The following is a 13,398-nucleotide window of genomic DNA, read 5'->3' as shown; positions in this document are numbered from 1 at the left end:
CAATAAATGTAAAAATAGAATTCACATGTTGCTTTTTTCTTTTTCAAAGGAGTTTGAAGATGGCTAGGAGCTGTACATACCTAAGCTTGAACCAAGTTTGTCGGCTTAAATTTTGGATGTAACACACGCATCTCGTTTTGGAATTGTTCGTGAACAAGGGCTAGCATTCGAAAACAAATTCGTGCTAATTTAATAGTATACTTCAATGTAAATGAGATCGAAACATTTGGAAGGGTTGAAGATAAGGAGCATAGAGATTTCTATGCTGGAGTTTACTTGGATTCGGGCAATAGAGCAACTCCTATTGCTAATAACGGTTCTTCAAGAACTTAGCAATGAAAATCCGAATGTTCAGGTACTTAGAGATATGGCAAGAGGCCAAAATTCTTTTGATTTAAATGAGCCACCTATAGATGAGGGTGGTCATGTTGAAGATTTTTAACCTATTTCCTATTCGTTTAGCGATGTGAAAGGTATGAAATCCGGATGTCATTCTATAAGGTGTGTTTTTCATCCCTCAGAATGTTAAGCACCCACCAACCATGGTGTTATGTTTTGGAGATTCTACTCTTCACTCTTTAGGGACCCTTTCTTACAAGTGTCATTTTTGTGAGGCATCAAGAAAGCGTCAACAATATGTGGGAAAACATTGTTGTGCAAGTGGAAATATCTCTTTATTGCCTTTGGAAAATCCTCCTCCTACATTAGTTGATTTGTTACTTGGTAATAATAATGTAAGTAAGGAATACAGGAAGAATATACGCTCTTATAACAATATGTTAGCATTCTTTTCACTGGGTGCTCACTTGGATAATCAGTTTACTAAGGGAGGAGGTGTATTTAATTTTTGAATCCATGGTACTACCTATCATCGTGTTGGCTCTGTAATACCCAATGAAACACGAGATGTAGCTCCTCAATTTGCACAATTGTATGTGTATGATACCGAGCATGAATTGGAGAATAGACTTAATGGGATGCCTTCTTTAAATCATAATGTCTTGAAAGGTTACAAACAATGATGTATGAACACAATTCGTATACTGGTGTATTTCATACAATGAGAGAAATGTTACAGTCCAGTCAACATGTAGATCTAAGAATGGTCATCAATGAAGCTCGATCAACCTCAAGGCAATGTTACAGTCCAGTCAACATGTAGATCTAAGAATGGTCATCAATGAAGCTCGATCAACCTCAAGGCAATACTTGGTTCCTATGGGTAGTGAGGTAGTTGTTATCATGCTAGGACAAGGGGATGATTTTCATGTAGGTCATAGAGATATTCAAATAATGTCTCACATAGGTGTTATAAAATCAAGATCTAATTTGCATCCTTCATATATGCCTCTATTATATGTTCTTCTATTTCCTCGAGGAGAGGATGGTTGGCATGTTGGAATTCCACTCCATGGTAGGAATAGACAGGGCTCAGATGAGGAGACAAAGATTGTAACTCAATAGAAATATTATGCATATAGATTACAAATAAGGGAAGATACAAATGGAGAACAAATGTTTGCCTTCTACGTGGTGGTCGACTTTTGCAATAGTACATTGTTGATACATATTGCAGCATGGAAGGATCAAGATTAGTATGGATACACAATAACCAAAAAGCATTGCATATACTGAAGTATAGCAAGGGCTTGCAGATATGATTAATGTTAGTGATGGGATCAATAGTGTTAAAATTATAGCAATGTGATGAGCTATGGTGGATCAAATGCTAGAATCAACATCATTAACAAAGAGATTAGAGTGGATCAAATGCTAGAATCAACATCATTAACAAAGAGATTAGATGATAATTAAGACGTGATTAGTGATTGATAGCTTAATGTAGGCATGGATAATCAAAAACCAGCAAATTCTCATTAGGCCAATGCCTCAATTTATAGAGTTTACATCCAAGCATCCAATCCCATTGATTTCTCCTTGATTCACTCCACCTCTCTTGCTTGATTCACTCCACCTCTCTTGCTTGATTCTCTCCACCTCTCCCAGAATATCTCCACATCTCCTAAATCTCCTCATGCTACCCTTTATTCTCTCCTAGTAGATTCTTCTCACCTTTTCACAGGTTCTCTCACATTTACAGATTCTCTTTTATAGCCTCTAGCCAAGGGCTTGTTCCTGCACACACCCTATTCACTTGTATATTTCAACACCTCCCCTCAAGTGAATACTCCTAGCACACTTGGACCCTATACCAAGTTTCCCTCTTACTTGATAGTCCCACGACCAGTGCCTCAAGTCCCTAAACTCATAGTCCTTGACACTCTCTCTCTCTATGTGTCCAAGGCTACTACAACAAGTGCACGTGACCTTGACTAAAGTGCTCACACATACATCTACCACATGGCCTACATCATCGGTGGCTCAGAGATGGTTTTACTCTGTTGGGGTAGGTTACATTGGGTTGTGGGGTCTCTCTCTCTCTCTCTCACAGAGATTTTCACATGGCTCCTCACTTCTTGGAGCCTCACATCTTCTCTTGTCTTCAGTCTTCTTGTTGTGGCAGCTTCTCTTCACGCCTCCATGTCTTCCTTCAATGCTTCGTCTAGCTTTTCTTCTTGGTGTGGATCTTCCTCTTGGAAAGAGATGTTCTTCTTCTTTCATGGCTGGGGCCATGAGCTTGACCGTCAGTTCTTGCTCCATGTGAGCAACATGTTTTAATGTTTTGTTGACACTTCTTTTGGGATTTTGATGTTTATCTTGTGTCATTATGCAATGCAAACCCAAATGTATGCGGGAGGTCTTGCCTCTTGCCTTATTCAGGATAAGGGTAGTGTCTGATCCCATTTTTACACTAATGTAATGTGCCCAATACATAATGCATATAGCATTCATTCTTATGCACATTCCCAAATGCAACTCTGGCTGTGAATAATCTTGAATTTGAGTGTGATTTACAAGCATTAACCAAGGGGTAAATGCAAAATGATGATTACCACAAATTTATTGGCATAATTTTACCAAAAATTACATTAAATCAAGGGTAACCAATTTGTACGGAATGGTTAGAGTATCAAACCATCTTCGAATTGCAATCTGAAGTTACAGGGATCTGTATGAAATGCCTAATGGTTAATTTGAACCCTCAATTACACCAAAAAATAGTGATTAGCATTGATTAATCATTGATTAGCAAATTAATCCTTTGTTTTGTATGCAAAAAACAGAGTATGCGGGGAGTCTAGATGGCATGGGTAATCAAAAACCAGCAAATTCTCATTAGGCCAATGCCTCAATTTACAGACTTTACATCCAAGCATCCAATCCCACTGATTTCTCCTTGATTCACTCCACCTCTTTTGCTTGATTCTCTCCACCTCTCCCAGAATATCTCCACACCTCCTCATGCTACCCTTTATTCTCTCCCAATAGATTCTTCTCACCTTTTCATAGGTTCTCTCACATTTACATATTCTCTTTTACAGCCTCTAGCCAAGGGCTTGTTCCCGCACACACCCTATTCACTTGTATATTTCAACAAATAGAGTCTCTAGGGGCATTGCTGGACACTAGATAGTTCTACCATCTACATATACTGGTGGAGGGCCTCAATATATGCATCAATTGTATCAGGATTTAATGGCAATTGTTAAGAAGATGGGTAAACCTGACCTATTTATTACCTTCAAAGTGGGATGAAATATGCAATGTTTTATTGCCGGGTCAGGCTACCCAAGATCGATTTGACTTGATGGCATAGGTCTTCTATGAGAAGCATAAGGATATTTTGCATTTTTTGGTGAAAAAAGAATTATTTGGAAGGGTAGTGGGATTTTTTTCTCTTATTGAATTCCAAAAAAAAGGCTTGCCACATGCACATATATTAGTGATATTGGAGGGTACATGTAAACCTACTGAGATTACTCACTATGATATTGGAGGGTACATGTAAACCTACTGAGATTACTCACTATGATAAGTTGGTATGTGCTGAACTTCCAAATAAGGCAATGTTTCCCGAGTTGCACAAGATAATTAGTCAGTGTAATGTGCATGGACCATGCGCGGAATCAAATACATACTCTCCTTACATGGTTAATGGGAGTTGCAAAACATTGTTATCCTCACTGAGACTACTATTGTTGATGACAATGGGTATCCAACTTACATGCGGCGAGATGATGGTAGTTTCATCCAAGTAAGGGATCATAGGGTGGATTATCAATGGGTTGTTCCATATAACCCTTTTCTCTCTATGAGATACAAAGCCCATATTAACATAGAAGTATGCTCCACCATTACAGCAATGAAATATTTGTACAAGTATGTATATAAGGGACATGATAGAGCTACTATAGAGTTGCAAGATACACATGGGGTTATTGATGAGGTTAGTCAATATCTGGATGCACAATATGTGTTTGTATATCAGAGACAAGTTGGCGCATATATCAGTATGATCTGCATGATGAAAAGCTAGATATACAAAGATTGCATGTTTATCTTCCCTTGCAAAATCGTGTTATATTTAATGACCATGATGATTTGCGTGATGTAATTGGTTGTGATAGGAACCGAAGAACTACTCTCACTGCATGGTTTGGAGCTAATCAATTGGATGCAGAAGCAAATAGCTTGCTATATGTTGGTTTCCCTTGCAAGTGGGTGTGGAATTCAACTCTTCAGTCATGGACTAAAAGAAAAAAACAAAAATGTGATTGGACGTATGTATAATGTTAGCCCGAGTGTAGGTGAGTAATACTATCTATGCATGCTACTCATAGTGTGTAAAGGCTACAAATCTTTTAAGGAAGTACGAAAAGTGAATGGGCAGTTGTATCCCTATTTTAAGGCTGCATGTGAAGCAAGAGGAATGCTAGAAAGTGATGATGAGTGGTATATATGTCTTCAAGAAGCTCCATTTCAAAAAAAGAGATTCCAGCTGTGCCAACTTTTTGTCCGTCATTTTGGTTTTTTGTGAGCTTATATTTTGTGCTAAACTTTCAGATGATTTTTTCCATGCCTTGCAGAGAAGGTGTGTTGATGTTGGTGTTTGTCAATCTATAGCTAAGAATAAAGCTCTATTACACTTGCAAGACCTCTTACAACAATATGGAAAACGTTTACATGATTTTGAAGGGTTGCCTCTTCCTGATAGATCAACTATAGCTACTATCAATAATGAGTTGTTAATGGAAGAGATAATGTTTGATATTGTTCAATAGGTTAATTTGGCTCTTTCCATGGAAAGGAGTCTTAATAGTTGTCAATCTAGAGCATTTCATACCATCCTTGAGGATGTTAATTTAAACAACGGCGGTGTTTTTTTCCTCGATGAACCAGGCAGATCAGGCAAAAAATATCTATATAATGCCTTGCTATCTCGATTGCGTGGAGATAATCAAGCTACTTTGGCATGTGCATCTTTAGGAATAGCTGCATTGTTACTTTCAAATGGACACACTGCACACTCGCGTTTCAAAATCCCATTGGTTTTGAATGCTTCTAGCGCATGTAATATTAAAGCTAATAGCTCATTGGTTGAGATGTTGAAGCTTGCAAGATTGATCATTTGGGATGAGGCTCCAATGATGCATAGGTATGCATATGAAGCATTGGACATGACATTAAAAGATATCATGCAAAGTGATATAGTGTTTGATGGTAAAATTATGCTCTTTAGTTATGACTTAGGCAAATCTTACCTATTGTTGCAAAGGGATCACGTGAGGATATTGTTGATGCAATGCTGTGTCGGTCATATATTTGGAGACATGTGAATGTTTTAAAGCTCACCCAGAATGTGCGGGTCATTTAGAGTGGTTATGATTCTACAGAAATAGAATTTGTCAATTGGACTTTACAAATTGGGGATGGCTCTATAGACCATCCAAACAATGAAGGTAGAGTGGAAATTCCACCATGAATGTTGATCCATGGAAACTCCTTGCTGAGTTTGGCAGAATGGGTGTACAGAGATCTTCAAAGAGTGGAGGATTATGCGTGCTTCTTCATAGACATTGCTATTCTTGCACCAGGAAATCAAGAGATGGATGAGATTAATGAACTAGCCTTGGCTGCATTACCTGGTCTTGAAAGAGAATACCTCAGTGCAGATTCGGTCGTTTCTTCTAAGAGTGACAGAATGTTGTATGTAGTTGAGTACTTGAATAGTTTGAGTCTGGGTGTGGTGGTTACCCTCCTCACCACTTGCTTTTAAAGATAAATGCTCCTATCATGCTCCTCCGTAATTTGGATCCTCGACGGGGACTTTGTAACGGTACCAGATTGATATGTAAGTAATTTCACTCTCAAAGGTGATAGAAACAGAAATTATTACAGGTACAAACATTGGAGACAGGGTCTTCATTCTGAGGATAACATTCATTCCATCAATTCTTTAGTTGCCTTTTGACATGAGGAGACAATTTCTTGTGAGGCTAGCTTTGTCAATAAATAAGTCCCAAGGTCAAACATTGAGTGTGTTGGGATTTTATTTGGCCACACAAGTATTCACGCATGGACAGTTGTATGTTACTATGTCACGTGTTAGATCATCAGCAGATGCAGTGAGAGTGTATGTAAAAGATACCGTGGACCATGAAAGCAGCAATAAAGGTACGAATGAAGTGTGCACAACAAATGTTGTCTACAAAGAGGTACTGCAAATGGCATATAGAAGAATGTAAATGTAATGTATGTCCATAAGGTAGCCTACAAATGCTAAAGACTACATTCATAGCTATCTTTGTATCAATATAAGAAACATTTGGAAGGACAATGTATGCAAAGATGTGGCATGTGCAATCTATATTTCCATTGTCGGTAATACTGAATTGATACATATAAATATACTTACATTGTATGGATTAAATGGTTGACATTGAGGTAAAGCCACCGTGCAGATCCAGAAGTATGGAGTGCCCCATCTATTACTGTAGGGTTCTTATTTAGGAACCCAAATGATTGAGTTTCCATCATAGAAGCCTTGAGCTACAGATTCTTGGGAAACCATTGTTGGCGTGAGTGATAAGGGTTCTTTGCAAGCAAGGTTGCTTGCTTTTCTTGGGTTTCTCTTTGACTTCTCGGTGGCTCATTGGTATTAAGGTTGTGGTTGTGATGGGGGCCTCAAAAGCCAAAGTTAGGTGTTGCCCTCATGGAATCTTAAGCTTTAAGTCGATTTTTGGGTACCCCATATAGCGTTGAATTTGTTGAGCATGAGGTAGCATGGTCTTTGGTCTTTACAGCATTGGAGGGATCTCCTTAGGGGGCTGGCAAACATGAGGGCTTGAGGCTTTCTTTGGAAGAACAAATGAGAGTGTTACCCTCATAATATCCTTAGGCTTGTATAATTGAGCTATAACAAACCATTGAGGGATTGGTTTAGCATGGGGTCTACCTTCCTTAGACTACTTCTTAGCTTTCCTTGATGGCCATGGGTGTTGGGATTTCTTGCTTTTTGCAAAATCATAATCCCCTCATGAAGGGAAAACTTCTCAATAGAAACAAAGTAGACATGGGCAAGAATAAAAAAACTTTGTCATGAGCATTCTATTAAATGAATTTGTGTAAAAAGAAAATATCCATAGGTTGCTCTGATCATTAAGGTGGAAAGTTTGTTTCTTGCAAATTATGTATTTGATTACCCTTAGGCTGTGGTGGCTAGTGAGCTGTGAGGTTTGTACAACCAGGGACATTATTTTATATAAAAAATGATTTATTTTCAATAAAATTATGTATAAAGCTTCTTCTTCTTTTCTAAAGGATAGACACATGTCAATCCTTTTGTACAAGAAATCATCTAACATGTAATGAGAGCAAACAAAAGAGGAGAAAGTATAAAATGTTTATATGAAAGGGCAAATACATGTCTGCCGTTATTGTTTGAGGTGACATTTGAAAAAAAAGATGGACAGGAAATCATTTTTAAAAAATGTGCATCCTTCTATATCTATACAGGATTAAATACAACCCCACCTCCTTCCACGTGGGCAAAGGAGGTGGGGCTATTTCAAAATACCCACTCCTCCTTCAAGAGTGAGGAGGAGGAGCCAAATCTCACATCTTCCAATGCAATTTTGAATTTGAATCTAAGAAGATCTCATCTCACATCTTTCAATGAAATCTTTGTATACATGCTTACATACCTATAGATACACACACTTATATATATTATGTATGTATGTGTATCTATAGGTATGTAAGCATACATTATATATTATGTATGTATGTGTATCTATAGGTATGTAAGCATGTATATATAAATAGTGTATGTATGTGTATCTATAGGTATGTAAGCATGTATATATAAATAGTGTACGTGTACGTGTGTGTGTGTGTGTGTGTGAGAGAGAGAGAAGAGAGAGAGAGAGAGAGAGATTACATAAAAGATGCATTTATTTGAGAGTGAGCACACCTCACCACTCATCCCTACCATTAAAATTTAATCTAAAATTTAATTAATTAAAATTATATATATGTGTAAATCTATTTAAGTGTGTGTGTGTGTGTGTGTGTGTGAGAGAGAGAGAGAGAGAGAGAGAGAGAGAGAGAGAGAGAGAGAGAGTTTCTATGTGAGAGAGTGTGCGTGAAGAGAGAGAGAGTGTGTGTAAGTATGTGTGCATGAGAGAGAGAAAGAGAGAGAGAGGCTGAGAATTTCTATGTAGGAGATAGTTTGTGTGGGAGGAGATAGTGTGTGTTAGAGAGAGAGATTACATGAAAGATGCATTTATTTGAGAGTGAACACACCTCACTACTCATCCCTACCATTAAGATTTAATCTAAAATTTAATTAATTAAAATTATAAGTGTGTGTGTGTGAGAGAGAGAGAGAGAGAGAGAGAGAGAGAGAGAGAGAGAAAGAGAGAGAGAGTTTCTATGTGAGAGTGTGCGTGAAGAGAGAGAGAGAGAGAGAGTGTGTGCGTGAAGAGAGAGAGAGAGAGTGTGTGTGTGTGTGTGTGTGTGAGAGAGAGAGAGAGAGAGAGAGAGAGAGAGGCTGAGAATTTCTATGTAGGAGATAGTTTGTGTGGGAGGAGATAGTGTGTGTTTTCATTAGTGTATGTGCGGTGGGTACATGTGTGTGTGTGTGTGTGTGTGTGTCTGAGAGAGAGAGAGAGAGAGAGAGAGGCGACATATAATTTCTATGTAGGAGATAGTTTGTGTGGGAGGAGAGAGTGTGCGTTTAGATTAGTGTATGTGTGGTGTGTACATGTGTGTGTGTGTGTGTGTGTGTGAGAGAGAGAGAGAGAGAGAGAGAGAGAGAGAGAGAGAGAGAGAAAGTGTGTATGTGTGTGTGTGTGTGTGTGTGTGTGAGAGAGAGAGAGAGAGAGAGAGAGAGAGAGAGAGTATATGCATGCATGTGTGTACATCTGCATCTATGTAAAATATGTGCTTGGTGAGATGGGACAGACCTGGAGAGAGAGAGAGTGAGTGAGAGAGAGAGATGTAATGAGAGAGGGTGAAAAGAGAGAGAAAGAGAATAAAAAGTATCTTTTAATAAAATATAAATTAAATAGAAAACGTATATGTGTATGTGTGTATACATGTGTGTGTGTGGGTGTTTTTATTTACATTTATATATATATACATACATACATATGTATGTATATATATATACATATATATGTTTGTGTGTGTGTGTGTATGTGTGTTTAGATGTGTGTATGATATATCTATCTATATATTTAAAAGTAACCATAACTTATCACCCATCTCCGCACATTAAAATTTAATCAAAATTAATTAAATTATGTGATGTTTGTATTTATATTTTTAAATACATGTATATATGTATAAGTATATGTGTCTATGTATAGGTTTATGTATCTAAAACATAATATTGTATATACTATATATTTACATATGTGTATGTGTGCGTGAGAGAGAGAGAGAGAGAGAGAGAGAGAGAGATTGAAAGAGAGAGAGAGAGAGAGAGAGAGAGAGAGAGAGCGCTTCTATGTGTGGGAGAGTGTAAGAAGAGAGAGGGAGTGTGTGCATGTGTGTGTGTGTGTGTGTGTGTGTGTGTGTATTATTATCTATATAGGATTAACCACAACCCCACCTCCCTCCACGTGGGCAAAGGAGGTGGGGCTATCTCAAAATACCCACTCCTCCTTCAAGCATGAGGAGGAGCCAAATCTCACATCTTCTAATGCAATTTTGAATTTGAATCTAAGAAGATCTCATCTCACATCTTTCAATGAAATCTTTGTATACATGCTTACATACCTATAGATACACACACATCTTTCAATGAAATCTTTGTATACATGCTTACATGCCTATAGATACACACACTTATATATATTATGTATGTATGTGTATCTATAGGTATGTAAGCATGTATATATAAATAGTGTACATGTGTGTGTGTGTGTGTGTGTGTGTGTGTGAGAGAGAGAGAGAGAGAGAGAGAGAGAGAGAGAGAGAGAGGGAGATTACATGAAAGATGCATTTATTTGAGAGTGAGCACACCTCACCACTCATCCCTACCATTGAAATTTAATCTAAAATTTAATTAATTAAAATTATTTATATGTATGTAAATCTATTTAAGTGTGTGTGTGTGTGTGTGTGTGTGAGAGAGAGAGAGAGAGAGAGAGAGAGAGAGAGAGTTTCTATGTGAAAGAGTGTGCGTGAAGAGAGAGAGAGAGTGTGTGTGTGTGCATGAGAGAGAGAGAGAGAGAGAGAGAGAGGCTGAGAATTTCTATGTAGGAGATAGTTTGTGTGAGAGGAGATAGTGTGTGTTTTCATTAGTGTATGTGCGGTGTGTGCATGTGTGTGTGTGTGTGTGTGTGTGTGAGCGAGAGAGAGAGAGAGAGAGAGAGAGAGAGAGGCGAGAGAGGCGACAGATAATTTCTACGTAGGAGATAGTTTGTGTGGGAGGAGAGAGTGTGCATTTAGATTAGTGTATGTGCGGTGTGTACATGTATGTGTGGTGTGTGTGTGTGAGAGAGAGAGAGAGAGAGAGAGAGAGAGAGAGAGAGTATATGCATGCATGTGTGTACATCTGCATCTTTGTGTAGAATGTGCTTGAGAGAGAGAGTGAGATGGGGCAAACTTGGAGAGAGAGAGAGAGAGAGAGATGTAATGAGGGAGGGTGAAAAGAGAGAGAAAGAGAATAAAAAGTATCTTTTAATAAAATATAAATTAAATAGAAAACATATATGTATATGTGTGTGTGTGTTTATTTACATTTATATATACATACATACATATGTATGTATATATATATACATATATATGTTTGTGTGTGTGTGTGTGTAAAGAAAAAACATGTATATATAAATAGTGTGCATGTGCATGTGCATATAGGCAGTAGTAGCCATTAGGGTTTTTGAGTGTTCAAATTTATAGGCAAGCATTAGGCCATTAGGGTTTTATATCTTAACCATGGACATTAGGTATGAAAACCCTAATATAATGATTGGCTAAATGAATTTTTATTTATGTCTACACCTATATGTTTTATACATTTTCACCTATAAGTATTGGCCATATGACTTTTTGATTTATGTCTTTTCCTATATGGTTATGCATGTAAAAAGACTTATTAAAAAGAGTTGTCTAACGATAAAAATCTCATAACATCAACTATTTACATGAGATAATTAACAAAATGGACATTGAGTCATATGTTTATGGTTGTAGTCAGTCACCCACCCTAACCTAATCACAAGGGATAAAAAATAGCTGTTTGATGGATGGCATCATGGGGCTAAGAAGGATCATCCTTGGTGCACACCATTTACAAGAGATAATGTCCAAGTGTACAAATGTTAAAGTAAAGTCTTTGATGGTAGTCATTTGTGAGGACCATAGATGTGAGTCGTTTTGGTAGTCATTTTGTAAGAGCACAAAATAAAAAAGGTTGCACTAGCTGTTGAATGGTTTGCTACTTCCACAATGTCATTTGTGGAGTATAGATAACTTTATGGTCTATTACGATTATAGGTGGATGTATGAGTTGAGTCGACAAGATAATTGTATGGTTTATTTCGATTATAGGTGGATGTATGAATTGAGTGTGTGTGTGTGTGTGAGAGAGAGAGAGAGAGAGATTACATGAAAGATGCATTTATTTGAGAGTGAGCACACCTCACCTCTCATCCCTACCATTAAAATTTAATCTAAAATTTAATTAATTAAAATTATATATATGTGTGTAAATCTATTTAAGTGTGTGTGTGTGTGTGTGTGTGAGAGAGAGAGAGAGAGAGAGAGAGAGAGAGAGAGAGAGTGTGTGTGTGTGTGAGAGAGAGAGAGAGAGAGAGAGAGAGAGAGAGTTTCTATGTGAGAGAGTGTGCGTGAAGAGAGAGAGAGAGAGAGTGTGTGTGTGCATGAGAGAGAGAGAGAGAGAGAGAGAGGCTGAGAATTTCTATGTAAGAGATAGTTTGTGTGGGAGGAGATAGTGTGTGTTTTCATTAGTGTATGTGCGGTGTGTACATGTGTGTGTGTGTGAGAGAGAGAAAGAGAAAGAGAGAGAGAGAGAGAGAGAGAGGGGGAGAGGCGACAGATAATTTCTATGTAGGAGATAGTCTGTGTGGGAGGAGAGAGTGTACATTTAGATTAGTGTATGTGCGGTGTGTACATGTGTGTGTGTGAGAGAGAGAGAGAGAGAGAGTGGGAGGAGAGAGTGTAGATTTAGATTAGTGTATGTGCGGTGTGTACATATGTGTGTGTGTGAGAGAGAGAGAGAGAGAGAGAGAGAGAGAGAGAGAGTATAACAACCTTTCCTCCGAGACCACAGCCATCATGGCTCTGGTGTTGGGGCGAAGTTTGGTTGTGGGCAATGCTGAGGACTTCTGGGTTGTGTTGTGCCGGCATGGCAAGGTGGTGGACATGTCCAAGGACCACGAGCCCCGCCTGCCTCCGCTTGTGGAGAAATGCTGCAGTTCGCCCTCTTCACTAGCTGCCCCATTGGCACCCGTCCTCTCTACAAGCTAGCTGCACAGGTATCGCTGATCATTGCAGGCTCTTTTTACAATATGTTTTAAAACTCATTTTATCTGCAGTGACGAAAATTTTAGCACTTAATTGCTGGTAATAATGAGTTTTCTAAATTTTTACACTTGCCTCCTTGCGTTATTGCTTGAGCCTGCCTCTACAAGGAGAAACGCTACAGTTCGCCCTCTTCAATAGCTTCCCCCCATTGGCACTCGTTCTCCTTTCCTCTCCAAGGCTACACAGGTTTTGCATTGATCAGTGATGATCTCCTCCTCTTCTTTATCAAATGCATAAAATACGCGTTAAATGAGCAATATGCCGCCTTGCATTATTGCTTGAGTCAGCCTGTCTGTGCTTGGAGAAACGCTGCAGTTCGCTCTCTTCAATAGCTGCCCCATTGGCACCTGTCCTCCTTTCCTCTCCAAGGCTGCATAGGTTTTGTGCTAATGATTGCTGATCTCCTCCTCTTCTTTATCCATGCATACAATATGTGTT

Source organism: Cibotium barometz, chromosome 19 (assembly GCF_041138505.1).
Source record: "Cibotium barometz isolate CiBa-2024 chromosome 19, ASM4113850v1, whole genome shotgun sequence".
Taxonomy (NCBI): Eukaryota; Viridiplantae; Streptophyta; class Polypodiopsida; order Cyatheales; family Cibotiaceae; genus Cibotium; species Cibotium barometz.
The sequence above is the reverse complement of the archived record's forward strand: the minus strand, read 5'-3'. Positions refer to the sequence as shown.